The sequence below is a fragment of the Carassius carassius genome, chromosome 46, assembly GCF_963082965.1.
Source record: "Carassius carassius chromosome 46, fCarCar2.1, whole genome shotgun sequence".
NCBI classification, from domain to species: Eukaryota; Metazoa; Chordata; class Actinopteri; order Cypriniformes; family Cyprinidae; genus Carassius; species Carassius carassius.
In genome coordinates, this window is record NC_081800.1 from 328,692 (window position 1) to 354,640 (window position 25,949).

At 38.9% G+C, this 25,949-nt stretch overlaps 1 long non-coding RNA gene, 2 other non-coding genes and 3 pseudogenes across 3 annotated transcripts; all 6 read left to right on the top strand.

The window, feature by feature from the left end:
• Positions 1-2,921: 2,921 nt before the first annotated feature.
• On the top strand, positions 2,922-6,825 carry LOC132129512 (uncharacterized). The gene is made up of 2 exons (XR_009428535.1): positions 2,922-3,217; positions 6,668-6,825. It is a non-coding gene; the product is annotated as an uncharacterized LOC132129512 (long non-coding RNA).
• Positions 6,826-13,233: 6,408 nt separating this feature from the next.
• Positions 13,234-13,351, top strand: LOC132129807 (5S ribosomal RNA; annotated as a pseudogene).
• A 6,189-nt stretch (positions 13,352-19,540) lies between these two features.
• On the top strand, positions 19,541-19,659 carry LOC132129884 (5S ribosomal RNA). The gene has a single exon (XR_009428639.1). It is a non-coding gene; the product is annotated as a 5S ribosomal RNA (ribosomal RNA).
• Positions 19,660-19,742: 83 nt separating this feature from the next.
• Positions 19,743-19,861, top strand: LOC132129798 (5S ribosomal RNA; annotated as a pseudogene).
• An 84-nt stretch (positions 19,862-19,945) lies between these two features.
• LOC132129892 (5S ribosomal RNA) lies at positions 19,946-20,064 on the top strand. The gene has a single exon (XR_009428647.1). It is a non-coding gene; the product is annotated as a 5S ribosomal RNA (ribosomal RNA).
• An 83-nt stretch (positions 20,065-20,147) lies between these two features.
• LOC132129804 (5S ribosomal RNA) lies at positions 20,148-20,266 on the top strand (annotated as a pseudogene).
• Positions 20,267-25,949: the final 5,683 nt, after the last annotated feature.

The window sequence follows — 25,949 nt, forward strand, 5'->3', positions numbered from 1 at the left end:
AGTTTGTGGGGGTCTGTGAAAGCTGTGTGTGTGTGTGTGTGTGTGTGTGTGTGTGTGTGTGTGTACGCTAGAGAGTTTGAATGAAAAATGTTTTAGGTTAAAGATGTTATTTAACTACAAACAGTAGTTTGTAAAACAAAAACAAAAAGTGTTTTGAAGAGAAAGTCAGATACGTAAATAAATTAAGTTTTATATATATATATATATATATATTTATTCATTAATATGATAGAATCATGATGAATTTATGAGTTTATGTATTTATACTGTTTCATGTATACTCACTGCTAGTCGTATACGTATTCAAGAGAAATGTACAGTATAAACTCGATTGTTTTAATCAATCTAAAGCTTTTGTTTGTAATTACAAATATCTTAAAGACTTAGACAAATGAAAATAGAATGTATGAAATATTTTTTCTATAAGAATTTGAGTGTGGATATTAATTTGGTGGACATTAAAGCTAAAAATAATACATTTAAAAAAATTTAAACAGTAATATTGAACTTTACACATATCATAGTTAACATCTTAACACATCTGTGTCAGTAAGATATTTATATCATCACAAGTCAACAGACAAATCAGGCGAGGGGTGATAAGTTTGACTTATTGATTATATGATTATTGCTTAGCAATTATTTGATCAAAGCTTAATAATATAATACTGTATAGACCCTCTTGTTTTTATTTTTATAAAATAAAACATTATAGTGTGAACATAAATATGGTGCGTTTAAACATCACGGTTAATGAAAAAAACGTGTAATCTGTTGTAAAGATTCTGTGAGACATTCGTAGTGCCTTTCTAAAAGTTTTTTTGTTGCATACAAACTTATGACAACTGATTTTGAGTCTTGGTCTAATGCATAAAGAAAACTCTCTGTGAGCGCCTTGCATTCATCAGAGGCTCATTTGACTACTTTTAACCCCTGCATTAGAGCATCATGAGTTTAGGTTGGAAAAATCTACAAAATTTAATTTATTTGTTAAAACAAAAGTTATCTCATTGTTTGGGTGCTTATTCTTATTTTTAATATACTGCCCCTCATCATCTTGTAGAGATACAAGGTGTGATGGTAAACATTTTTATTTATGAAAGGTTTGTATGAGACACCGTGAACGTTTCAGTGTGATTACTTCCACATGGGTAAACATAGCATTCTGTTGACATACAGAGTCTGAAGTCTGTGAAAATAACCAGGACTATGTCTTTTACGACCATGTCGTCTCGGTTTAATCCGAAACAGGCTCTAAGCTCCCTTGATGTTATCCAAACAAGCTTCTTAAAACAAAGTGTAAGATTACGGCAGTGAAGATAGACGCATGAGACCTGTCTGTAAACATTCCAACTATGTTCTCCGGACTACTTTTCTGAAAATTAGATATATCCTACTGTATAGGACGAGCCGTGTCTGCATCGTAGCTAGGAACACTGTGAAATAAACGGCTCCAACGCCAAATGCCGAGAATAAAAGCTGATTCATATTCAAAATAGATGTAATTTTAGCTAAACAACTAAAAACGCTTTGAACCACGTTTGAGACGGAGTTAGATACGATGATCAACTGCGTAGACCACTTATCCATTCTAGATCATATAAGAATAACATGATTAAAATTAGTTAAAATATAAACAAGAACCGCCGGACAACAGATGTAAGGGGATTCTGTTTATTTAAACATTAAAGTAATATCGCTCAGTCGTAAGGGATGTAGTGCATTTAAAACGTTTTCTCTACTTATCCACTGTATCTTTTGCAGCGGACCGAATTGACAGGAACATGCGCTCACGCAGGCGGAGAGAGAGAGAGAGAGAGAGTTAGAGGGCTCGCGATACTGATTTAGTTTAAACAAGACAGAATGTTGTGAAACTTATTGAGGAATCGTAGTGCTCGCACGCGGGTGACTTTCAAAATAATGTTTGGGGAATTTAAATTTTTATTGGTTTATTTCGCAGTTTATTAATACGTAGAGAATTGTTTTATATAAACGGCATATTAAATGCATACACACACACACACCCACACTGTGATACGAACTGTTTAAATCATTTATTATATTTATCCTTCAACAAAACGTACTTGTTTTATCACAGTTTACACACACACACACAGTGAGAGCGCGCGCTCGAGCATTACAGGCTGCAACCTGATACCGCGCTCGCGTAACACACAGACGCTCCAGAAGAGGAATACGATCCATATAATCTTCAAACAAATTCTTCAGCTGAACTCATTCATCACTTGGTCGCTGAACAAACAACATCACCTCCCGTAGCTCAAAGCATGACGGATCAATTTCACGCATGCCGGATGGGGCGCATCTGGACATAATTCATAGGTCAAAGGGCACATCTGGAAATAATTCATAGGTCAAAGGTCTCATCAATCATAATTCTGGACGTTTGCTGGCGCATAATAACTACTTGAGACTTTGGTCTGGATTTCATAGACGGGGTCACAAATATATTGCAAAATCTTTAAATTGCAATTAAATTCAATATGATAGTTAAAAATTTAAAATGTTTTAAAAAATGTTTTTTCTTAATGATGACTTGAGTAAAACTCACCCTAATGCTAATGCAATATTGTATTGTGCTGTTTTTTTTTTTTTTTTTTTTTTAAAGATACCTTGATCTCAGCTGTAGAGAGTATGGCTGTGGCAGATGGTGAAGCTACTCAGCAGATGAATGCAAATGATTCTTCATCAAACAATTCTCCACCACCAGCCAAATTGCCACGGCTAGTAGCCCGCTACAAAGCACACAAAAGCCAGTATAACCATACATTGGAAGCCAGTATCTCTGACCAGATGAGTAAATATTTCAGTGACATTCAGGATCCGTGTAGTGACACAGAACTTGTCCTCTGGTCCAAAAACAAGGACAGATATCCCCAACTGCATGCACTTGCAGTGAAACTTTTGTCAGTCCCCGCTTCCTCTGCACCAGTAGAGAGAGTTTTTAGTCGGGCTGGATTGATCATGAGACCACATCGTGCTCAGTTGGGTAGCAGGATGGTCTCCTTACTTATTTTTTTGAAAAGTAATTATGCCTATCTGTAATCTTCACAACATCTAAAGTGCACATAATCCAAGACATTGTAAGGATATTAGCAGTCATTAGTTAAGCTTAAAGGTTAAAAGTTATGTAAAAGCTGTTACAGTTGAACATTTACAGGTATAGTGGTACAGTAATGTTACTTGTACTAGAAGTGTTATGTGGACTTACAGTATAGGGTGATACACTAATGTTCTGTGTACTAGAAATGTTTGTGGAAACACATAGTGGTACAACAATGTTTTGTAGACAAGTGTGATGGTGGGGTGAAGGAGAGTCAGGAAACAGATGCGAGTTAACAGTTTTAATGAAGTGAGATGAACAAATAGACACAAAGGAACAATGAGGCTGAGAAGATGATACTCTGTGGTGGTGGTGAGGCGGTGAGGTATCCGGATGATGGCGGAGAGAAGGTGAGTAGTCCGGATGATGACGGTGAGTAGGCAGCAGGAGAGGATGGCACAGGAACTGTGGGGAATAGAGCCGAAGGTAAGTGTCCGTGGCTGAGTGGATGTGCGGAGAGTGGATGAGGTTCTGGGTAAAAACACAGACATCCAACGCAGACAACACTAAAGCCAACAAACAGGGTAACCGACATTAAACAACGATCTCACAAACACAAGACGTGAGACAAGCCAATATATAGTGGATGATTAATGAGTGGCAGCTGTTGCTGATGACAATTAACGGAGACGCCCACAAGCTAATCAGAGCAGACGCGAAACACACAGATTTCAAGTGCAAACACCCCGAGATCACGGTTTACCAACCGTGACAGTACACCCCCCTCTAAGAACTCCTCTTGGAGTTCCCAGAAGGGCCTACCTGCTGATTGTAGTCATCAATAAGGGAGTGATCCAATATGTCCCTAGCAGGTACCCAACTCCTCTCCTCCGGACCGTTACCTTCCCAGTCCACCAGATACTGGAATCCTCGTCCCCTCCGTCTCGAGTCCAGAATACGATTAACCGAATAGGTCGGTTCCCCATCTACGAGACGCGGCGGCGGGGGGCCGGAGTAGGCGGATTAATACGTGCATAAAACACGGGTTTAATTTTGGACACATGAAAGGCGGGGTGTATCCTCTTGTACGCAAGAGTTAGTTTAAGGCGGACTGTCACCGGACTAATGATCTTGGTGATAGTGAACGGGCCGATAAATTTGGGAGCTAATTTATTAGAAACGGAACGCAGAGGAATGTTACTAGTAGAAAGCCACACCCTTTGACCCACGACGTAAACGGGAGGCTTTGACCGGTGGCGATCGGCCTTGGCCTTAGTGCGCTCCCTCATCCGGAGCAGAGTCTCACGGGCTCTGGTCCAGGTGCGGTGACACCTCTGGACAAATGCGTGAGCGGAGGGGACAGCGACTTCAGATTCCAAACTGGGAAAGACTGGTGGCTGGTACCCTACACTACACTACAACGGAGAGAGGCCCGTGGCTGACACTGGCAGCGAATTGTGGGCGTACTCCACCATAGAGAGTTGTTGACTCCAGGAAGAAGGATTCTTGGAGACCAAACATCGCAACGTTCTCTCTAAATCTTGGTTGGCTCGCTCAGATTGTCCGTTGCTTTGGGGATGATAACCCGAAGACAAGCTAACTGACACTCCTAACAATTTGCAAAACTCCTTCCAAAATTTGGATATAAACTGAGATCCCCTGTCCGAAACCACGTCTACCGGGAGGTCATGAAGCCGAAAGACGTGATCTAGGACAGTGACCGCTGTCTCCTTGGCTGTAGGTAATTTGGGCAAGGGAATGAAATGTGCCGCCTTCGAGAACAGGTCCACTACGGTCAAAACGACTGTCATGCCATTAGAGGGCGGGAGGGCGGTAACAAAATCTAGAGCGATGTGGGACCAGGGTCTCGAAGGGACAGACAGCGGTTGAAGAAGCCCATCAGGAGGTCGGTTAGATGACTTACCACTGGCACAAACTGAGCAAGCCAAAACAAAATCGCGGACGTCGCAAACCAAGCGTGGCCACCAGAATCGTTGTCTAACTAACCTATTAGTTCTACTTATCCCTGGGTGACAAGCTACATTAGAACAATGACCCCACTGGACAACTTCAGACCTTAACTCCTCCGGCACAAATAAACGGTTCGGTGGACAACCGAGCGGAGGCGTTACCCCTTGTAAGGCCGTCTTGACCTTCGACTCGACCTCCCATACGAGTGCTGAGACCACTAATTTCTCAGGTAAAATACACTCGGGAGTCACCGGACGGGCGGAGGGATCAAAAAGACGTGATAAAGAGTTGGGTTTGACATACTTGGAACCCGGGCGGTACGATAAGGTAAACTCAAAACGACCGAAAAAAAGTGCCCACCAAGCCTGCCTGGAATTGAGTCTTTTGGCAGTTCTAATGTACTCTAAATTTTTATGATCGGTCCAAACAATAAAAGGAACCCCTGAACCTTCCAACCAGTGACACCATTCCTCCAATGCCAATTTGATGGCCAACAACTCTCTATTGCCAATGTCATAATTGCGTTCGGCAGGAGATAGTCGATGAGAGAAAAACGCGCAAGGATGTACCTTATCATCCGAAGCAGCACGTTGGGACAACACTGCTCCTACCCCCACCTCTGACGCGTCGACCTCCACCATGAACTGCCATGTGGGATCAGTGGCCACAAGGATGGGAGCCGAAACGAAGCAGTTCTTGAGGTTAGCGACCACCTGAACGGAGTACTGGGAGAGGTCAAGGCTGTCAGAGGTGAGGCTAGTTGGCTGAAATTACGTATGAAACGTCGATAGAAATTGGCGAATCCCAGAAACCGCTGTAGGGCCTTACGGGAGTCTGGAGATGGCCAATCTATCACAGCCTTAACCTTGTCAGGGTCCATATGTATTCCCTCGGACGAGACGATATACCATAGGAAAGGAACAGACTGTGCATGGAATACGCATTTCTCCGCCTTGACAAAAAGCCCATTCTCAAGTAACCTCTGGAGCACTCACCTGACGTGTTGAACGTGTTCCTGGAGAGATGAAGAAAAAATCAGTATGTCATCCAGGTAAACATATATAAACTGATCTACCATATCTCTCATCTCTCAATTCACGAGTGCTTGGAAAACCCTGGGCGAGTTGGAGAGCCCAAACGGCATCACCAAGTATTCAAAGTGCCCTCTAGGGGTATTAAAAGCGGTTTTCCATTCATGCCCCTTCCTGATGCGGACCAAATGATAAGCATTACGTAAATCCAGACATCCAACGCAGACAACACTAAAGCCAACAAACAGGGTAACCGACATTAAACAACGATCTCACAAACACAAGACGTGAGACAAGCCAATATGGATGTGATGAATAGTGGATGAGTAATGAGTGGCAGCTGTTGCTGATGACAATTAACGGAGACGCCCACAAGCTAATCAGTGCAGACGCGAAACACACAGATTTCACTACAAAGTGCAAACACCCCGAGATCACGGTTTACCAACCGTGACAACAAGAGCACTTAAGGTTAAAAGTTATGTAAAAATTGTTACAGTTGAACATACAGATATAGTGGTACACTAATGTTATGTGTACTAGAAATGTTATGTGGACTTACAATATAGAGTGGTACAGTAATGTTATGTGTACTAGAAAGGTTATGTGGACTTACAATATAGAGTGGTACAGTAATGTTATGTGTACTAGAAAGGTTATGTGGATGTGTATAGTGGTACAACAATGTTATGTGAAAACGAGCACTTAATACTGACAAGTAACAATTCATAATTCTAATAAAATTACCTTTACACCACATACTATGTGGCCCTTTTACCCTTTATTGTTTCCACCAAACATTTTACATACTCTTGAAGATTTCTTTAGGTCTTGTCTCAGACGCAATCACTCTGGTCTCGGTTTTGACTCGGACTCGACCCTTTCTGAACTCGGTCTTGACTCGGACTCAACCTTCTCTGGACTTGGACTCGAATGAGCTGGTCTCGACTACAACACTGTAACAATGGTGATGGGAGGCTGGGAAGAGGAGTTGCTATTTTAATAAAAGAAAACTGTGGGGTATTATGTAAAACAATATATAATGACACATATGGGAAATGTATTGCGGTTGAAATGGAGTATGAGGAGAGAAAAGTTATTGTAGTTAATATTCATGTACCGACTGTAGAGAATGAAAAGAAGGAATAATTTAATGTAGAAGAGATTTTTTTAAAAACCCTAAAGAAGTTATTATGATGGGTGATTTTAATACCGTTTTCAGTAAATTAGAACTGGGTGGGGGAATGGTTTTTAAAAGTGATAAAGGACAAAAATAACTGAAATTATTAATGGAAGAAAATAATATCATTGATGTATGGAGAGAAAGATATGAAAAAAAGAAAGAATATTCAAGGAGGCAATTAGTAGGGAATTTTATGTGTAAAACAAGGATTGATTTTATTTTATGTACAAGGAACATTGAAGGATTTATCGGTAACATTAAATATGAAGAATCAAGCTTAAGTGACCATAAACCAATTTTTTTGCATGTAGACTGGAGTTCAGTGAAAAGAGGGCCGGGTGTATGGGTTTTAAATGTAGAGGTTTTGAAGAATGAGGAGTATGTTTTAAGTATTAAATAAATTATTGAAAAAGAAAAGGAGAATGAAATGTACAGGGAAGATAAAAGGATATGGTGGGAAAATGTTAAATATTTAGTTAAAAAAATTCACAATAAAGTATTGCAAATTAATACAGATAAGTAAGAGGAAGAAGGAGAGAGAAAATTGGAAAAGGAATTAAATGAGAATGGGAAAGATATACAAAAAATAAAAGAATTGGAGGGAATATTGAAAGAAATGGAAGAGAAAAAATATGAAGGTGCAAGACTAAGAAGTAAAGCTAAATATACTGTTGAGGGTGAAAAATTTACTAAATGTTTCTTTGATCTAGAAAAAAATAAGAGGGAAAGCTGGAATGATTAAAGAAATAAGAGGAAAAAATGGTGTAGTGGTGGAAACAAATGAGGAAATATTAAAAGAAATAAAAGCATACTATGAGAACCTGTTTAGTACTGAGGGGTTGAGGGAAGAAGAGAAACTGGAGTTACTTAAGCAAATAAAAACAACAGTAGGAGAAGTAGACAAAAAAGAGTGTGATGAAGAGATAAGAGAAGAAGAGATAAAAAGAGCAATAAGTGAATTAAACAAAAATAAAAGTCCAGGTATAGATGGTTTGGGGAGTGAATTTTACATAGTTTTTAAAGATTCTTTAACTAGTATTTTAAAAGAAGTATATGAAGGGATTTTTAAGAAAGAGGAAATTAATCAGAGAATGGGGATGGGATTAATATAGTTGATATATAAAAGAAAAGGAGATAAAGTAGACTTAAAAAAATATAGACCAATTACAATGCTGAATACAGATCTGAAATTTTTTACAAGGTAATGCCAACCATAATTGAAACAAATCAAGTGTATGGAGTTAAAGGGAAAGATATAGCGGACACAACTCTAAGTATAATAGACATAATAAGATATGTGAAAGAAAAAAACAAAAAAGGATATTTTATTAGTTTGGATTTCAAAAAGGCTTTTGATAGAGTGGAGCATGAATATTTATTTGGAATTTTAAGAAGGTACGGGATTGGGGAAAATTTTATCAAGTGGATTACAATTTTATATAGGGGAGCAATAACAAGAATACAGTGTAATGGTTTTTTAACTGAATGTTTTAAAATGACTAGATCAATAAGACAAGGATGTCCATTATCAGCGCTTTTATATTCTTTAGTTGCAGAAACATTGGGATTAGCTATTAAAATAGACGAAGACATAAGAGGGATAAACATTGAAGGAAGTGGGGGAAATGAAAAAATATTTCAATATGCAGATGATACGACAATAATAGTTAAAGATATAGAGAGTGTTAATAAAGTAATGGAAGTAGTACAGATGTTTTGTAGGGGATCAGGAGGTAAGATAAATGAATTCAATTCAATTCAAGTTTATTTGTATAGCGCTTTTTACAATACAAATCGTTACAAAGCAACTTTACAGAAAATTATGTTTCTACAATATTTAGTAGTAGCTAGTAGTTTGTGCACGTTTGACAGGACTTTAGAAAAAAATTAAAAATAATAATAATAATACAAGACGTGGTCAGCTAGATGATGAACTATCAATATTATTAATTAATAGTAATTATATGATGCACACATGTAGCAATATTTGTTAGTTCTGTTTGTTGATTCAAGGTTAGGATCATCTGGGGTCCTCTGAGGGTCAGCATCATCTCTTCTCAGGTGTTCTGGATCCAGACTGGAGCTTGTGTAAATCCATCCCGTGGCAAAACATAGAAACAAAATAGAAATATCATCATTAGCATAGCTGCTGATCCAACAAAGTAAAATTAGTTTAACCCAAGCTAAAGAATAAAAATGCAGATGCAACTACACTCACAATTTAAGAGATACATTATTCGAATGCTTGGCGAAAGAGATGCGTTTTTAATCTAGATTTAAACAGAGAGAGTGTGTCTGAACCCCGAACATTATCAGGAAGGCTATTCCAGAGTTTGGGAGCCAAATGTGAAAAAGCTCTACCTCCTTTAGTGGACTTTGCTATCCTAGGAACTACCAAAAGTCCAGCGTTTTGTGACCTTAGGGTGCGTGATGGGTTGTAGCGTGGTAGAAGGCTAGTTAGGTACGCAGGAGCTAAACCATTAAGGGCCTTATAGGTAAGTAATGATAATTTGTAACTGATACGGAACTTAATAGGTAGCCAGTGCAGAGACTGTAAAATTGGGGTAATATGATCATATTTTCTTGACCTGGTAAGGACTCTAGCTGCTGCATTTTGGACGACCTGTAGCTTGTTTATTGACGAAGCAGGACAACCACCTAGAAGTGCATTACAATAGTCCAGTCTAGAGGTCATGAATGCATGAACTAGCTTTTCTTCATACAGATCATTTTTATGCAGGAAGGTGCTCAATTGAGCAGACACAACTTTTTCTAAAATTTTAGACATAAATGGAAGATTTGAAATAGGCCTATAATTTGCCAGTACACTAGGATCTAGTTTTGGTTTCTTAATAAGAGGCTTGATAACCGCCAGCTTGAATGGTTTTGGGACGTGACCTAAAGATAACGACGAGTTAATGATATTGAGAAGCGGTTCTTCGGCTACAGGTAACAGCTCTTTTAGTAATTTAGTGGGTACAGGATCTAATAAACATGTTGTTGGTTTAGATACAGTGATAAGTTTATTTAGCTCTTCCTGTCCTATATTTGTAAAGCACTGCAGTTTATCTTTGGGTGCGATGGATGAAACTGAAGTGTTAGACGCTGTAGAATCTACATTCGCTATTGTATTTCTAATGTTATCTATTTTATCAGTGAAGAAATTCATAAAGTCATTACTATTTAACGTTGGTGGAATATTTGAATCAGGTGGCGTCTGGTAATTTGTTAATTTAGCCACTGTGCTAAATAAAATCCTTGGATTGTTTTGGTTATTTTCAATGAGTTTGTGGATATGCTCTGCCCTAGCAGAGCCTGTCTATAGCTGGACATACTGTTTTTCCATGCGATTTTAAAAACTTCCAAGTTAGTTTTTCTCCATTTGCGTTCAAGACTACGAGTTACTTTCTTGAGAGAGTGAGTATTACTGTTATACCATGGCACAGTACGTTTTTCTCTAACCTTTTTCAATTTGATGGGGGCAACAGCTTCTAATGTATTAGAGAAAATAGTGCCCATGTTGTCAGTAATTTCGTCTAATTCATGTGTATTTTTGGGTACAAACAGCAGTTGAGATACATCAGGCAGGTTATTTGCGAATCTGTCTTTGGTGGCTGGAACAATAGTTCTGCCCAGACGGTAACGCTGAGACATATAGTTAATATCAGTGATACGCAGCATGCACGATACAAGGAAATGGTCTGTAATATCATCACTTTGGGGTACAATATCTATAGCAGTAAGATCGATTCCATGCGATATAATTAGATCTAGTGTATGATTAAAACGATGAGTGGGCCCGGTGACATTTTGCTTGACTCCAAAGGAGTTTATTAGGTCAGTAAACGCAAGTCCTAATGTATCATTTGGATTATCAATGTGAATATTAAAATCTCCCATGATTAGCGCCTTATCAATAGTTTTAAATGAAGAAAAAACTATATATATGAGATTTGGAGGAGTGACTGTTTTAACAGATTCTTTTCATTTTAAAGAAACAAAAGAAATAAGGATTTTAGGTGTTCTAATGGGAAAAGAAGAAAAGAATGTTAAAGAAAAATGTGGGAAGAAATAGTAGGAGGAAATGAAAGAAGGTTAAATTTTTGGAAATTGAGGACATTAAGTTTAAAAGGGAAGGTTTTAATTTTAAATGTGTTAATGGTGTCAAAGTTGTGGTATGTTTTATATGTGACTGCTATGCCAATGTGGGTGGAGAAAAGGTTGAAAAAATCTTTTTTTTTTTTTTTTTTTTTTTATGGAATACTAAACCTTCAAGAATGGCATGTAGTACATTAATAGGAGAAGCAGGGAAGGGAGGGATGGGATTAATTGATGTGGAACAGAGAACAAATAGCTTAAGAATTAAAATAATAAAAGTATATCTAGATGATGGTCACAAAACTGCATGGAAAAAGACAATGGAACATTTTTTAAACAAATATGGGGATTTTAACATGGGGGATGGAATTTTATGGATGAAAACCAAGAATTGGATGACAGAAAGATTAACAGAGTTTTATGGAGAAATTTTTAGTGCCTGGGGAAAATGTTTAGATAAAGTTGAGTATGATCCACATGGGAGAGAAAACATTTCAAATCAACCTCTGTTTTTAAACAAAAACATTTTAAAACAAGATAAAGAAATGTTTTTAAAGAAATGGATGGAAGTGGGGATAACAAGAGTGAGAGATGTTTTATATGAATTTAAAGAAGGGTTTTTACCAACACAATTTATTGTAGATGCAATGGAGGAGTCAAAAGAGGATTACAGTGAACAAGTAATAAAAAATAAATATGAAATCATTAAAACTGCAATAAAACTGAGTGGATTAAAATAATAGAAAGTATGGAAGGAGAGCCAAAAGAGAAATGTATTCATGTGAAATTAGGGGAAAAACTGTATGATTTATTGTTCTTTTAGAGATGATGTTTTTAAAGAGCCTATTGCAAATGGATACTGGTTGCAGAAATTCAAAGATTTAAATAAAAGAGTGTATATGGAGAAACATGACGGGGAAATGTGTGGAAACAAAATTGGAATGTTTGGAGTATTTTATAAGGCATAAAGTGGTTTTTACTTATGTTATTTTAAATAAAATAGGAATGGAAGAAAATGCTCTGTGTAAAGTGTGCCAGGAAGAGGAAGAGGGGATTTTACATATGTTTTTACATTGTAGAGAGCTAGAGGACTTTTTAAGGAAATGTAAATGTTTAATTAAAGATGTGACTGAGGAGTGGGATGAAAATGGAATGGAATGGAACAGAGTTGTGATGTTTGGTTGGGAAAAAAAGTATCAAAACAAAAGTTTCATTAATCTGTGTGTAATGAAAAGTGAAATATGGGACAGAAGAACAGTGGCTAAAAAGGAAAAAATTGTGTTGGATGTTTGGACTGTGTTTAAAAGAAAAACAGAATTATATATTGAAAGACTGTATGTGTATTTTAAAGGTGGAAATATGTTAGAATCTTTTTATGATGTTTTTACCCCAAAAGTTTGTTGTGTTTTAAATGATTTAATGTGGAAGCTGCCAGGAAGTGAAATAGTTTTTTAATTTATCTATGTAAAGGAAAGATAAAAAAAGGCTATGCCCGACCTCGTTTGATCTCGGAAGCTAAGCAGGTTAAGTTTTTCACTAATTATATAATAATCTTAAAAAAAAAAAAAAAAAAGTGTCAATGCCCGATCTCTGAATCTTAGCAGGTTTGGGTCTGGATAGTACTTGGATGGGAGACCACCTGGGAATACCAGGTGATGTAAGATTTTTGGAAATTTTTCACTAATTATATTATAATCTTGCAAAAAAAAAAAAAAAAAAGCCTGATCTCTGAATCTTAGCAGGTTTGGGTCTGGTTAGTACTTGGATGGGAGACCGCCTGAGAATACCAGGTGCTGTAAGCTTTTGGGTTTTCTTCCCTACTTATATAATGTACTGGCGATTAGAGTGGCTGATCTTTAAATAGCCCTCTCATTGCAGCAGCCTTCGCTTATGGCCATGCCAACCTGGCTATGCCGATCTCGTCTGATCTTGGAAGCTATGCAGTTTTAGGCCTGGTTAGTACTTGGATGGGAGACCGCCTGGGAATACCAGTTGCTGTAAGCTTTTCGGAAATTTTTCACTAATTATATAATAATCTTGGGAAAAAAAAGAGTCAATGCCGGATCTCTGAATCTTAGCAGGTTTGGGTCTGGTTAGGACTTGGATGGGAGACCACCTGGTAATGCCAGGTGCTGTAAGCTTTTGGGTTTTCTTCCCTACTTATATAATGTGTTGGCAATTAGAGTGGCTGATCTTTAAATAGCCCTCTCTTTGCAGCAGCCTTCGCTTGCAGGAATACCAGGTGCTGGGTCTGGTTAGTACTTGGATGGGAGACCAGTGCTGTAAGCTTTTGGGTTTTCTTCCCTACTTATATAATGTACTTGCGATTAGAGTGGCTGATCCTTAAATAGCCCTCTCTTTGCAGCAGCCTTCACTTACGGCCATACCGACCTGTCTATGCCCGATCACGTCTGATCTCAAAAGCTAAGCAGGTTTGGGCCTGGTTAGTACTTTTGGAAATTTTCACTAATTGCCTAATAATCTTGCAAAAAAAAAAAAAAAAATAGAGTCAATGCCCAATCTCAGAATCTAAGCAGGTTTGGGCCTGGTTAGTACTTTTGGACATTTTCACTAATTGTCTAATTATCTTGCAAAAAAAAAAAAGAGTCAAAGAGTTCCTTCCCTACTTACTTAAGCTTTTGGGATTTCTTCCCTACTCATATAATGTACTGGTGATTATAGTGGCTGATCTTTAAATAGCCCTCTCTTTGCAGCCGCCTTCGCTTACGGCCATACCATCCTGGCTATGCCCGATCTAGTTGGTACGTTCCAATCAGTGAGTTGGCTGCAGTTGGAGAGAAAGGCTCTCCGCCACTTTTGTTAATGTTTTATTTATTTATTTATTTTGCTTAGTTAAAAGGTATAAAGTTCACTTTTGGTGTAATTTTCACGGTTTAACCACAAGCAGTTTTTTAACTGTTTGGGGTTGAGTTTTTGGTTTTGGTTTTTGATATCGTTGGAGAGGTCTACAAACAAGGAAGGACATAATGAATAATGGATCAGGACTGGGAAAAAGAACTGGAGATAAAATCCAACAAAGTAGATGAAGGGACTAATTCATTCAAAACTATGATTGAAGAAAATAATGAAAATCAAGAAGAGGAAACATGGGCAACTGTGGTCTCGAGAAAGAAGAGAAATGGAGCTGAAATGCTGAAAGGAAGGACTGAACAACAACAGAAGCTACTAGGTAAAGCAAAGGATTATTCAAATGGTGAAAAGAGACAAGAGGAAAGTCAAAAAGATGAAATGATAAATAAGTTGAGAGGGAAAATGAGATACCAGAGAGAGTACTAAAAAGAAACAACGCTGACAATGAATGTGGAAAATCCGGATAAATTAACTGTTACGATGATAATTAAAGCTGTAGAGGACAAAACTGGAATTGGCAAATTATACGGACTAAGAAAAAAAACTGATTTTGAATATGAACTCACTTTGGAGAAAGAAACAGACTTTGAACATATATTGGATGTAATATTAATTAATGGGCTAATGTGTGAAATGAGGAAGCTTTGTGCAACAGAAAGGATGGTTTCTTTTCTAAATTTGCCAAATTATATAAGTGATGAGGAAGTACTGCAAAAATTAACAAGCTGGGGGGTTATACCGATACTACCTTTGAGAAGGAGGTTTTACCCTGGGACAACGGTGGCGGATGGAACAAGATTTATCAGAGTGAAATTTCCAAAGGATGTGGTGTCTCTTCCATATAATACAAGGATTGAAACGGAGGAAGGAATAAAATATTTTAGAGTGATTCATGATCACCAAGTGAAAACTTGCAGAATATGTGCAAGTGTTGATCATGAAAAGATGGATTGTCCTCATTTTATATGCCGAGAATGCATGGAGCAGGGGCATTATGCGCGGGACTGCAAAGCCCCACGGTGCCAAAGCTGTGGAAAGGCATTACAAAGGTGTAGATGTGAAAAATTATGAAGAAGTACGTGAGGAAATGGAGACAGATTTACACAACGAAGGGGAGAATGTGGAAAAGGATGATGAAGGAGGTGTACTGCAACAAGAATATGTCATAACAAAGGATATACAGAGAAGCGAAGAAAGAGTGAGCAAAGATGAACGAGAATGCCTGGAGCAGGGGCATTAAGCACGGGACTGCAAAGCCCCACAGTGCCAAAGCTGTGAGAGGGCATCACAAAGGTGCATATGTGAAAATTACGAAGAAGTACATGAGGGAATGGAGATGGATTCACACAATGATGGAGCGAATGTGGAAGAGGATGATGAAGGAGGTGTACCACACCAAGTAAGTGTCATGACAAAGGAGATACAAAGCGGCGAAGAAAGAGTAAGTAAAGATGAATGGGGCGGAGAAAAAAAGACAGAAAGAGCAAAAATGACGATGGGACTACAACTATTTGATGGTAAAGTTGAACAGAATGAGATGGAAAACAAAGAAGAAGGTGATGATGGAGTAAAGGACATTACAAGCCAAGATGAGGTAAGAGACACTTAGGAAAAAACTTTTGGTGGGAAAGAAAGTGTGAAGAAAAACATATTGAGTGGGGGAAGTAGATTGAAAACAACAGCACAAATTAGTATTGAGAAGGTGATGGAAAAACAAAGAATAAGAAGAGAATCTAAAGAAAAAAAAGGACTGGATTAAGAGAGGAAGAGGGCAGAGAGACTGAACAAAAGTGAAGTGTTTTATTAGTAGATGGGACTGATGGAAAGGGTTTTGGGCTGGTTTTGTTGTTTGTTGGTTAATCTTTCTTTTTTTGTAGTGATGAGTCAATATTGTATTGTATCCGTTAATGCTAGAGGATTATCAAATGTTACTAAATTTGAAAATTTGATTCATTTGACTAAGATATGCAATATACTGCTTACAAGAAACATGTTGGAATGATGACTAAATTAATGGCTTGAAAAAAATGTGGTGGGATGGAGAAATTCTATTCAATAATGAACCACAACAAAAAAGAGATGTTGCAATTTTTATAAAAAGAGAAGTGCTTGACAAAACAAATGTATTATATAAGGACAATGAGGGTAGAGTTTTGGTTATTCAATTAAAAAGTAAAGAAAAAGAAATAATAATATGTAATATTCATGCTCCAAATGAGAGACGAGAAAGAGTTGAATTTTTTAAGGAGTTGAGTGATTTAATGGGTGTGTGGCAAAATGTGTTTTTGATTGGAGATTCTAATACTGTTTTAGAAAGAATTGATGTTGATGATAAAATGATATATAAAGCTGATAGTGGGAGGAATGAGTTGGAAAAAATTACGTTCCAACACAATCTGATTGAAGTATTGAGAAATAGAAATAAATCTAAAAGGGAATATTCACGAAGACAAGTTGTGAGCTCGTTTTAAAGCAAAGTAGATTAGATTTTGTATTAAGTAATAGGGAACTTGAACAATATATATCAAAAATATATTATAAAATATATAGTGGGAGTGATCATGTCTTCTTATATGTAATAATGGATTTGAGTGGAGTAGAGAGGGGAAGTGGAATAGGGTTATTTAATACAGAACTATTGAAAAATGGTTGTTATAAAATGGAAGTGGAAAATATAATTATAAATAGTATAAATAATTTACTGTATGAGGAAGCAATATGTGTTTGGTGGGATAATCTTAAAGTAAAAATAAATTTGTTTGCAATAAAATATGCAAGGAATGTGCAGAGAGCAAAAAGGGCCAAGGAAAGAGAAGTTAAAAGAGAATGGGATAAAGAAATGAAAAAGGCTGATGAGGGAAAGGCAGAAGTGGAGAAAATTGTAATATTAGAAGAAAAACAAAAAAAAATAGAAGAAGAAAAATGTATGGGCGCCATAATAAGAAGTAGAACTAAAAATATAGTAGAGGGTGAGAGAAGTACAAAGTTTTTTTATGAATTAGAAATAACAAGGCAACAGGCAGAACTCATTAGAAGTGTGTTAAAAAATCGAAAGAGTGTTAAAGAAAAGAATGAAATTCTAAGGGAGGTTAAAGATTTTTATTTAAACTTATTTCAGGAAAAGGGAGTTATAGAAGAAGATAAAGAATTTTTATTGAATCAAATAAAAGTAAAATTGAAGGATGATGACAGAAAAATGTGTGATAGTAAAATAACAGAAGAGGAAATAAATGAAGCAATTACTCAGTTGAGTATTGGCAAAAGTCCTGGATTAGACGGATTATCAAGTGAATTTTATAAGGCCTTTAAAAGTATTTTAACCCCGATATTATATGAAATTTATATTGTTATTTTTAAGGAGGAACAGTTGTGTGAAAGTATGAAAAAGGGAATGATTAAAATTATCTATAAAAATAAAGGAGATAAAGAAGAGTTGAAGAATTACAGACCGCTGAGTATGTTAAACACAGACTATAAGATTTTAGCGAAGGTTTTAGCTAATAGGATGAAGAAGGTTATTTCTAATATTATTACTACAAATCAAGCTTATAGTGTTTTAAATAGAGATATTTCAGACACAGTATGTAATATAAGAGATATTGTCTGGTATATCAAAGAAAAAGGAGAGAAGGGATATTTAATCAGTGTGGATTTAGAAAAAGCATTCGATAGAGTGGAGCACAGTAATTTATTTGATTTAATAGAAAGATTTGGATTTGGAAATAATTTTATTAGATGGATGAAATGTCTTTATAATGGGATTTTTAGTTGTGTTAAAGTTAATGGGTTTTAACTGATTTTATAAACATAACTAGATCAATCCGACAGAGATGTCCATTGTCAGCATTATTGTATACAACTGTGGCTGAACCTTTAGGGTTAGCAATAAATGCAGATAGAGAAATTAATGGATTTTTTATAGAAAATGATCATGTAGAACAAAAGGTTTTTCAATATGCTGATGATACTACTTTGTTTTTAAAAGATATTAATAGTGTATAAAAGGCAATGTATATATTTGAGAAATATTGTAGAGGAGCATATGGAGTATATGAGGATGGGGCAAGTAAAAGATCTAACAGGAATATTTCAACTTAAAGAACAGTCAAATAATATTAAGATTTTAGGCATTAGAATTGGTATGGATGAAATAAAAATACGAGATTTAATATGGGAGGAGGTGCTAGGTGATATGATTTAATAAAAGACTTAATTTTTGGAAACGGCGAGTTCTTTTTCTAAAAGGTAAAGTATTAGTATTAAATTTATTATTTTTATCAAAGATGTGGTATATTCTAACTGTAAGTCTTCCATTATGGGTATATAAGAAAAAAAAAGCTAATATTTAATTTTTTTTATGGGATGGTAAACCTTCTAAAATCGGATATAATACCATAGTAGGAAAAGTGGAGGAAGGAGGATTGGGACTTATAGATCCTCTTTTAAGAATGAAAAGTATGAGGATAAAAATAATGAAAAGGTTTTTAAACAACTATGGATCTGCTTGGGAAAAATAATGTTGTTTTTTATGAATAAGTGTGGACAAATGGGCAGTGATATACTATGGATGAAATTGAAAGTTAATTTGATTGTAAATATGCCTGAATTCTATAAAGAAGTTGTAAAGACATGGAATGATTTTAAAAGGCATGTTTATTTTGAACCAAAGGACAAACAACAGATGTTAAATCAACCGTTGTTTTTAAATGAGAAGGTGGATTGTAATGGTCAAGTGATATTTTATAAAAAATGGTTTGAAGCTGGATTGAAGCAAGTAAAAGATATTCTATATGAGGTGAAACCAGGGTTTTTGCCTCTACAAGCTATTATAGATACACTTGAAGAGAAAGAAGAAATAGAGGATAGAAAGGCAATCAAAATCAATTATGAGAAAATAAAAAAAGCAATTCCTATAGAATGGATAGAGAAAATTGAGAGAAATGAAAGTGAAAATAAAAATGATAAAATTGAGGATTTTCTAAGAATAAAAGGAGAGAATGTCAACTTTGATGTATGTGTTTTAAAAATATTTCATTTGCTTTTCTGTAATGATGTATTTGTTGAGCCCAGAGCAAATGAATACTGGAGAAAATTGTTTAATATTTTGGATGTGAGAGAAATATGGAAAAATGTCAGGATGAAGCCCTGTGTTAGAAAACTTCGATTATCTATTAAGACACAACTGTATATTAAATGCATATTTCACTAATTGTCTAATAATCTTGAAAAAAAAAGAGTAAAAGAGCTCCTTCCCTACTTATGTAATGCAATGGCGATTATAGTGGCTGATCTTTGAATAGCCCTCTCTTTGCAGCCTCCTTCGCTTATGGCCATACCAACCTGGCTATGCCCAATCTCATCTGATTTCGGAAACTAAGCAGGTTTGGGCCTGGTTAGTACTTGGATGGGAGACCGCCTGGGAATACCAGGTGCTGTAAGCTTTTGGGTTTCCTTCCCTACTTGTATAATGCACTGGCGATTATAGTGGCTTATTTTAAATAGCCCTCTCTTTGCAGCCTCCTTCGCTTACGGCCATAGCAACCTGGCTATGAACAATCTCGTCTGATTTCGGAAGCTAAGCAGGTTTGGGCCTGGTTAGTACTTGGATGGGAGACCGCCTGGGAATACCAGGTGCTGTAAGCTTTTGGGTTTCCTTCCCTACTTATATAATCCACTGCCGATTAAAGTGGCTGATCTTTAAATAGCCCACTCTTTGAAGCCTCCTTCGCTTACGGCCATACCAACCTGGCTAAGCCCAATCTCGTCTGATTTCGGAAACTAAGCAGGTTTGGGCCTGGTTAGTACTTGGATGGGAGACCGCCTGGGAATACCAGGTGCTGTAAGCTTTTGGGTTTCCTTCCCTACTTGTATAATGCACTGGCGATTATAGTGGCTTATTTTAAATAGCCCTCTCTTTGCAGCCTCCTTCGCTTAAGGCCATAGCAACCTGGCTATGAACAATCTCGTCTGATTTCGGAAGCTAAGCAGGTTTGGGCCTGGTTAGTACTTGGATGGGAGACCGCCTGGGAATACCAGGTGCTGTAAGCTTTTGGGTTTCCTTCCCTACTTATATAATGCACTGCCGATTAAAGTGGCTGATCTTTAAATAGCCCACTCTTTGAAGCCTCCTTCGCTTACGGCCATACCAACCTGGCTATGCCCGATCTCGTCTGATCTCGGAATCTAAGCAGGTTTGGGCCTGGTTAGTACTTTTGGAATTTTTCAGTAATTATCTAATAATTTTGCAAAAATAAAATAAAATAAAAAGAGTCAATGCCGATCTCAGAATCTGAGCAGGTTTGGGCCTGTTTAGTACTTTTGGAATTTTTCACTAATTGTCTTATAATCTTGCAAAAAAAAAAAAAAAAAAGAGTCAATGCCTAATCTCAGAATCTAAGCAGGTTTGGGCCTGGTTAGTACTTTTAAAATTTTTCAGTAATTATCTAATAATCTTGAAAAAGAATAAAAGAGTCAAAGAGTTCCTTCCCTACTTATATAATGCAATGGCGATTATAGTGGCTGATCTTTAAATAGCCCTCTCTTTGCAGCCTCCTTCGCTTACGGCCATACCAACCTGAGGGCGCTAGAGAGCTACAGGAAGTGTTGGCTGCAGTTGGGAGAGGAAGGCTCTCCTCCATTTTGATTTTTCTGTTAGTGTTTGTTTTGTGATTTTTTTTTGGAGTTTAGTTTATTTTTTGTGTGGTTTTTCAGTTTTAAACCACCTAACAGCAGCATCTTGCTGGCTGGAGGGTGGTTAATTTTTTATTTGTGTTTTTTACAATGGACGGATTATTGGCAAACGACACTGGACTGGCTGGAGAGACACGCATTGCAAACGACACTGGACTGGCTGGAGAGACACGCATTGCAAACGACACTGGACTGGCTGGAGAGAGACGCATGGCAAACGACACTGGACTGGCTGGAGAGACACGCATTGCAAACGACACTGGACTGGCTGGAGAGAGACGCATGGCAAACGACACTGGACTGGCGGGAGAGAGACGCATGGCAAACAAAACTGGACTGGAGTATCGACAACGAGCAGGACATGGTAAAAATCAAGATGCAAGAGATACATTTGGTGAAAGGAAATACTTGAAGGAGGCAACTGTGATTGTGAATGTGGAGAATGAAAGTGAGGTGAGGGCTGTGGATATTATTAAAGCGGTGACGGACAAATGTGGATATGGGGAAATCTTGGCACTAAGGCCAAGACAAGGAAAGGAATACGAGCTGACAATGGAAAAAGAAGAAACTTGTGATAAACTGATTGAGGGATTGGTAATAAAAGGGGTGAACTGTGAGATTAAGAAACTTCAAAACAGAGATTATGTTGTCTCTATCATGCATCTGCCCGTCTACCTTGCTGATGAAGAGATTTTAAATAAACTGGAGGTTTGGGGGGTTTCCCCAATTTCAAAAATAAAGAGGCGTGTTTATCTGGGCACCAGCATTGAGGATGGGACAAGATATATAAAGGCGCGGTTTCCGAAGGAGGTGGCCTCCCTACCTTACAGCACAAAAATGGAAACGGCAGAGGGTCCACAATACTTTCGGGTGATGCACAGCCATCAGGTTAAGACTTGTCGGCTGTGCATGAGCCCAGACCATGTGGTGAAGGACTGCCCGGAGTTTAAGTGCCATAAATGCGAGGAAAGAGGCCACTTCGCGAGAAACTGCAACGCTGTGATGTGCCTGGAGTACAATTTGGTTTTAAATAAGTGTGAGTGTTGGATGCAGGGTGAGGAGGAGGAGGAGGAGGAGGAGGAGCAGCATGTGGGCGGGCAGGTGCATGAAAGAGACAAAGAGCAGCGAGACTATGGAGAAAGTGTACGAGGTGAAGGACTGAAATTAAATAAGGATATAGAACAACAGAAAGAGTGTAACGAACCGATCATACAAACACAACAGGATGGGGGAATTTGGACACAGATGGATTTGACTGACAGTTTGCAAAATGCTTTGGATAATGTGGAACAGGATGATAAAAGGAATAAAGTACTTAGTGATGCACAACAGGAGGGAATGTTATGGACACCGATGGATGTGACGGACAGTGTGCAAAAGGAGATGGACCATGTGGAACTTAATTATGAGAGTAATGAGAATGTTTCTGCTACAAAAGAGTGTGAACAAGGACAAGAAAATGAGGAGACGCAAGGGAAATCATCAAAAAGAAGAAGATCTGTAAAGGTAATACCCAATTTAGATACTGCAAAAAAAAAGAGTGCTTAAAGAAGATGGTTTTGAGTGTACAAATAAGTATGAGTTACTAAAGGGTTTGGAGGAGATGGACTGAGATGATGGATCTTATGTATGTTTTTATATGTTTTATGCTGTTAAGAATAGTGACTTTTAATGCTAGAGGGCTGTCAGACATAGGAAAATTTGAAAAAGTGAAAGAAATGTGTAAAGGAGAAGATGTGATTTTATTACAAGAAACTAACTGGAGGGAAGAGTACATGACTGAAATAAGGAAAAGGTGGAGTGGAGAGATTTTATATAACAATGGTGATGGGAGGCTGGGAAGAGGAGTTGCCGTTTTAATAAAAGAAAACTGTGGGGTATCATGTAAAACAATATATAATGACATAGATGGGAAATATATTGCGGTTGAAATGGAGTATGAAGAGAAAAAAGTTATTGTAGTTAATATTCATGCACCAACAGTAGAGAATGAAAAAAAGGAATATTTTAATGTATTAAGAGAATTTTTAAAGAAACATAAAGAAGTTATTATGATGGGTGATTTTAATACTGTTTTCAGTAAATTAGAAATGGTAGAGGGAATGGTTTTTAAAAATGATAATGGAAGAAAAGAACTGAAATTATTAATGGAAGAAAATAATATAATTGATGTATGGAGAGAAAGAAACTAAAAAAAGAAAGAATATTCAAGGAGGCTATTAGTGGCTAATTTTATGTGTAAAACAAGGATTGATTTTATTTTATGTACAAGGAACATTGAAGGATTTATCGGTAACATTAAATATGAAGAGTCAAGCTTAAGTGACCATAAACCAATTTTTATGCATGTAGACTGGAGTTCAGTGAAAAAAGGGCCGGGGATATGGGTTTTAAATGCAGAGGTTTTGAAGAATGAGGACTATGTGTTAAGTATTAAATAAATTATTGAAAAAGAAAAGGAGAATGGAATGTACAGCGAAGATAAAAGGATATGGTGGGAAAATGTTAAATATTTAGTTAAAAAATTCACAATAAAGTACAGTAAATTAATACAGATAAGTAAGAGGAAGAAGGAAAGAGAAATAAGAGAAAAATTGGAAAAGGAATTAAATGAGAATGGGAAAGATATACAAAAAATAAAAGAATTGGAGGGAATATTGAAAGAAATGGAAGAGGAAAAATATGAAGGGGCAAGACTAAGAAGTAAAGCTAAATATACTGTGGAGGGTGAAAAATGTACACATTTTTTTTGATTTAGAAAAAATAAGAGGGAAGGCTGGAATGATTAAAGAAATAAGAGGGAAAAATGGTGTAGTGGTGGAAACTAATGAGGAAATATTAAAAGAAATAAAAGCATACTATGAGAACCTGTTTAGTGCTGAGGGGGTGGGGGAAGAAGAGAAACTGGAGTTCCCTATCTGTCGGTCACTACGAGTTATGTCGAACGACATATGGGGTCTCACTTGGGAGGCCAATCATCTCTAAATTTAAGAGAAAACACCAATGAAAATTGGCTAGTGGATTAACACACCTGAGCCACTCGCCGAGCCACGGGTATAAATAGGGCGACAGGTGCATCCACTCATTAGATTTTTGCTTCGGAGCCGAGTAGTCGATGAGAGCAGTCACTACAAAGCCATTCATCTTTGTTTTAAAGAAGCTGTTCCTGGTCGGTGTGACGGCGCGGTACAGCGGTGTCCCTGTGACGGCGATTCCCCTGGGCGCTTCGGCTAAAAGAGACAGTTTTCTAAAAGAGCAAATCACGGGCGATTCGCGTCTTTTTCAAGATGCCGTTTCGTCCGTGTCCTTCTGGATGCGGTCGTTTCCTGTCTTCGGTGGACGGTCACGAGCGTTGTCTGCAGTGTCTGGGCGTCCAACACGCTGAGGCTGCGCTCGTGGATGATTCATGCGTCTACTGTGGGCGTATGAACATGGCAGCGCTGCAATCGCGTCTCTCACTCCTCAAGGGGAGTGCAGCAGACCCCTCTGTCGCCACCCGTCCCGGTTTCTCTGGCTCGAGCAGAGGACCGCCGGCTGGCGCTCTGGGAGATCTGAGGGTTACAGTGAGAGCTTCTCCGCCGGGCCACGCCCCACGGACCTCTCACTCCTCCCGCAGCGCCTGTCCCGTGCAGCTGCCGATTGATTCTGCTGGGCCGTCTCACGGCGGTCCCAGCGTGTCTTTCGGTGCGCCGCCCGAAGATCAGATGTCGATCGCTGCATCGGGGGATGGGTTATCGACCTCTGAGGATGAGGATTCGGCGGAGCTGCCCCCCTCGGGTGTTGTCGCTGCTGCCGAATCTGACTTGGAGTTGTCGGCCATGCTTGCCCGGGCAGCCGTGAGTATCGTTACAGTTACAGTGCCGCGGGCCAAGCTGCCTCCGCCCTGCATGCCATGGCTATCCTGCAGGTACACCAAGCCAAGGCGCTCAAAGCAATGCACGAGGGTGGTACCGACCCGGGGTTGATGCAGGAGCTGCGCACGGCGACTGACTTCGCCTTACGGGCGACGAAGGTCACGGCGCGGTCCCTCGGGAAGGCGATGTCCACGCTGGTGGTCCAGGAGCGGCATCTCTGGCTGAACCTGGCTGAGATGAGGGACATGGACAAGGCCCGCTTTCTCGATGCTCCCAATCTCCCAGGTAGGTCTGTTCGGCGACACTGTCGAGGACTTTGCCCAGCAGTTCTCGGCAGTTCAAAAGCAGACTGAGGCCATCCAACACATCTTGCCCCGACGTGTGCCTCCGGTTGCCACCATTCCGTCGCGGGGAGCGCCTCAGCCTGCTCGTCGCCGTGGGCGCCCCCCTGCGTCCTCCACACCAGCTCCGCCCCATGCTGAGAGTTCTTCGAGGCCGGCGCGTCGAGCCCCCCGCAGGAGAGCGGTGCCCCCCGTGTCACTCCCGGCTGCGAAGTCCTCAAGGAAGTCGACTAAGCGGCCCTGACACCGGCAACTCAGAGATGTGGGGAACTGCTCTTCAGGAGCTGGCGAAGACAGCGCCACTCCTTCCCCCGGAGGAGGGCCGGGTGGAAAATCTTCAGTTTATGTTTCTTTCTGTTCTGCCGCTGGTCAAACGGCCAGTGGCACCCACTTTTTCAAAAAAAAAGAGCAAATTCCCCTTCCTCCGAGTTGCAAGGCTCGTGGATTGACAATGAGCGATGCACAGCCTCCTCACTCTCACCCACGACGCCCCCTTTCGCCAGCGGTCGAGAAGTCGCGGTTCGGAGACGCAACGCCTCTCCACGCATCTCTGGCCAGTTCCTCCGGGAACACTGGGAGTGTGGCTGTGATGACTCAGGACGCAATGCCTTCTGGGCCTTCCGACACAACTCCCGGTCTACGATCACGTCGCATGTCTCAACTCGCCCTCCATCTCCTCCTCTGGAGTCAGACGTGGCTCAAGTCGCTGCGCGCTATCCACATCCCGGGGGAGCTCAATCGTGCAGCCGACGCGCTCTCACGACAGCTCACTTTCCCCGGGGAATGGCGACTCCATCCCCAGACGGTCCAGCTGATCTGGAGTCGATTTCGGGGAAGCCCAGGTAG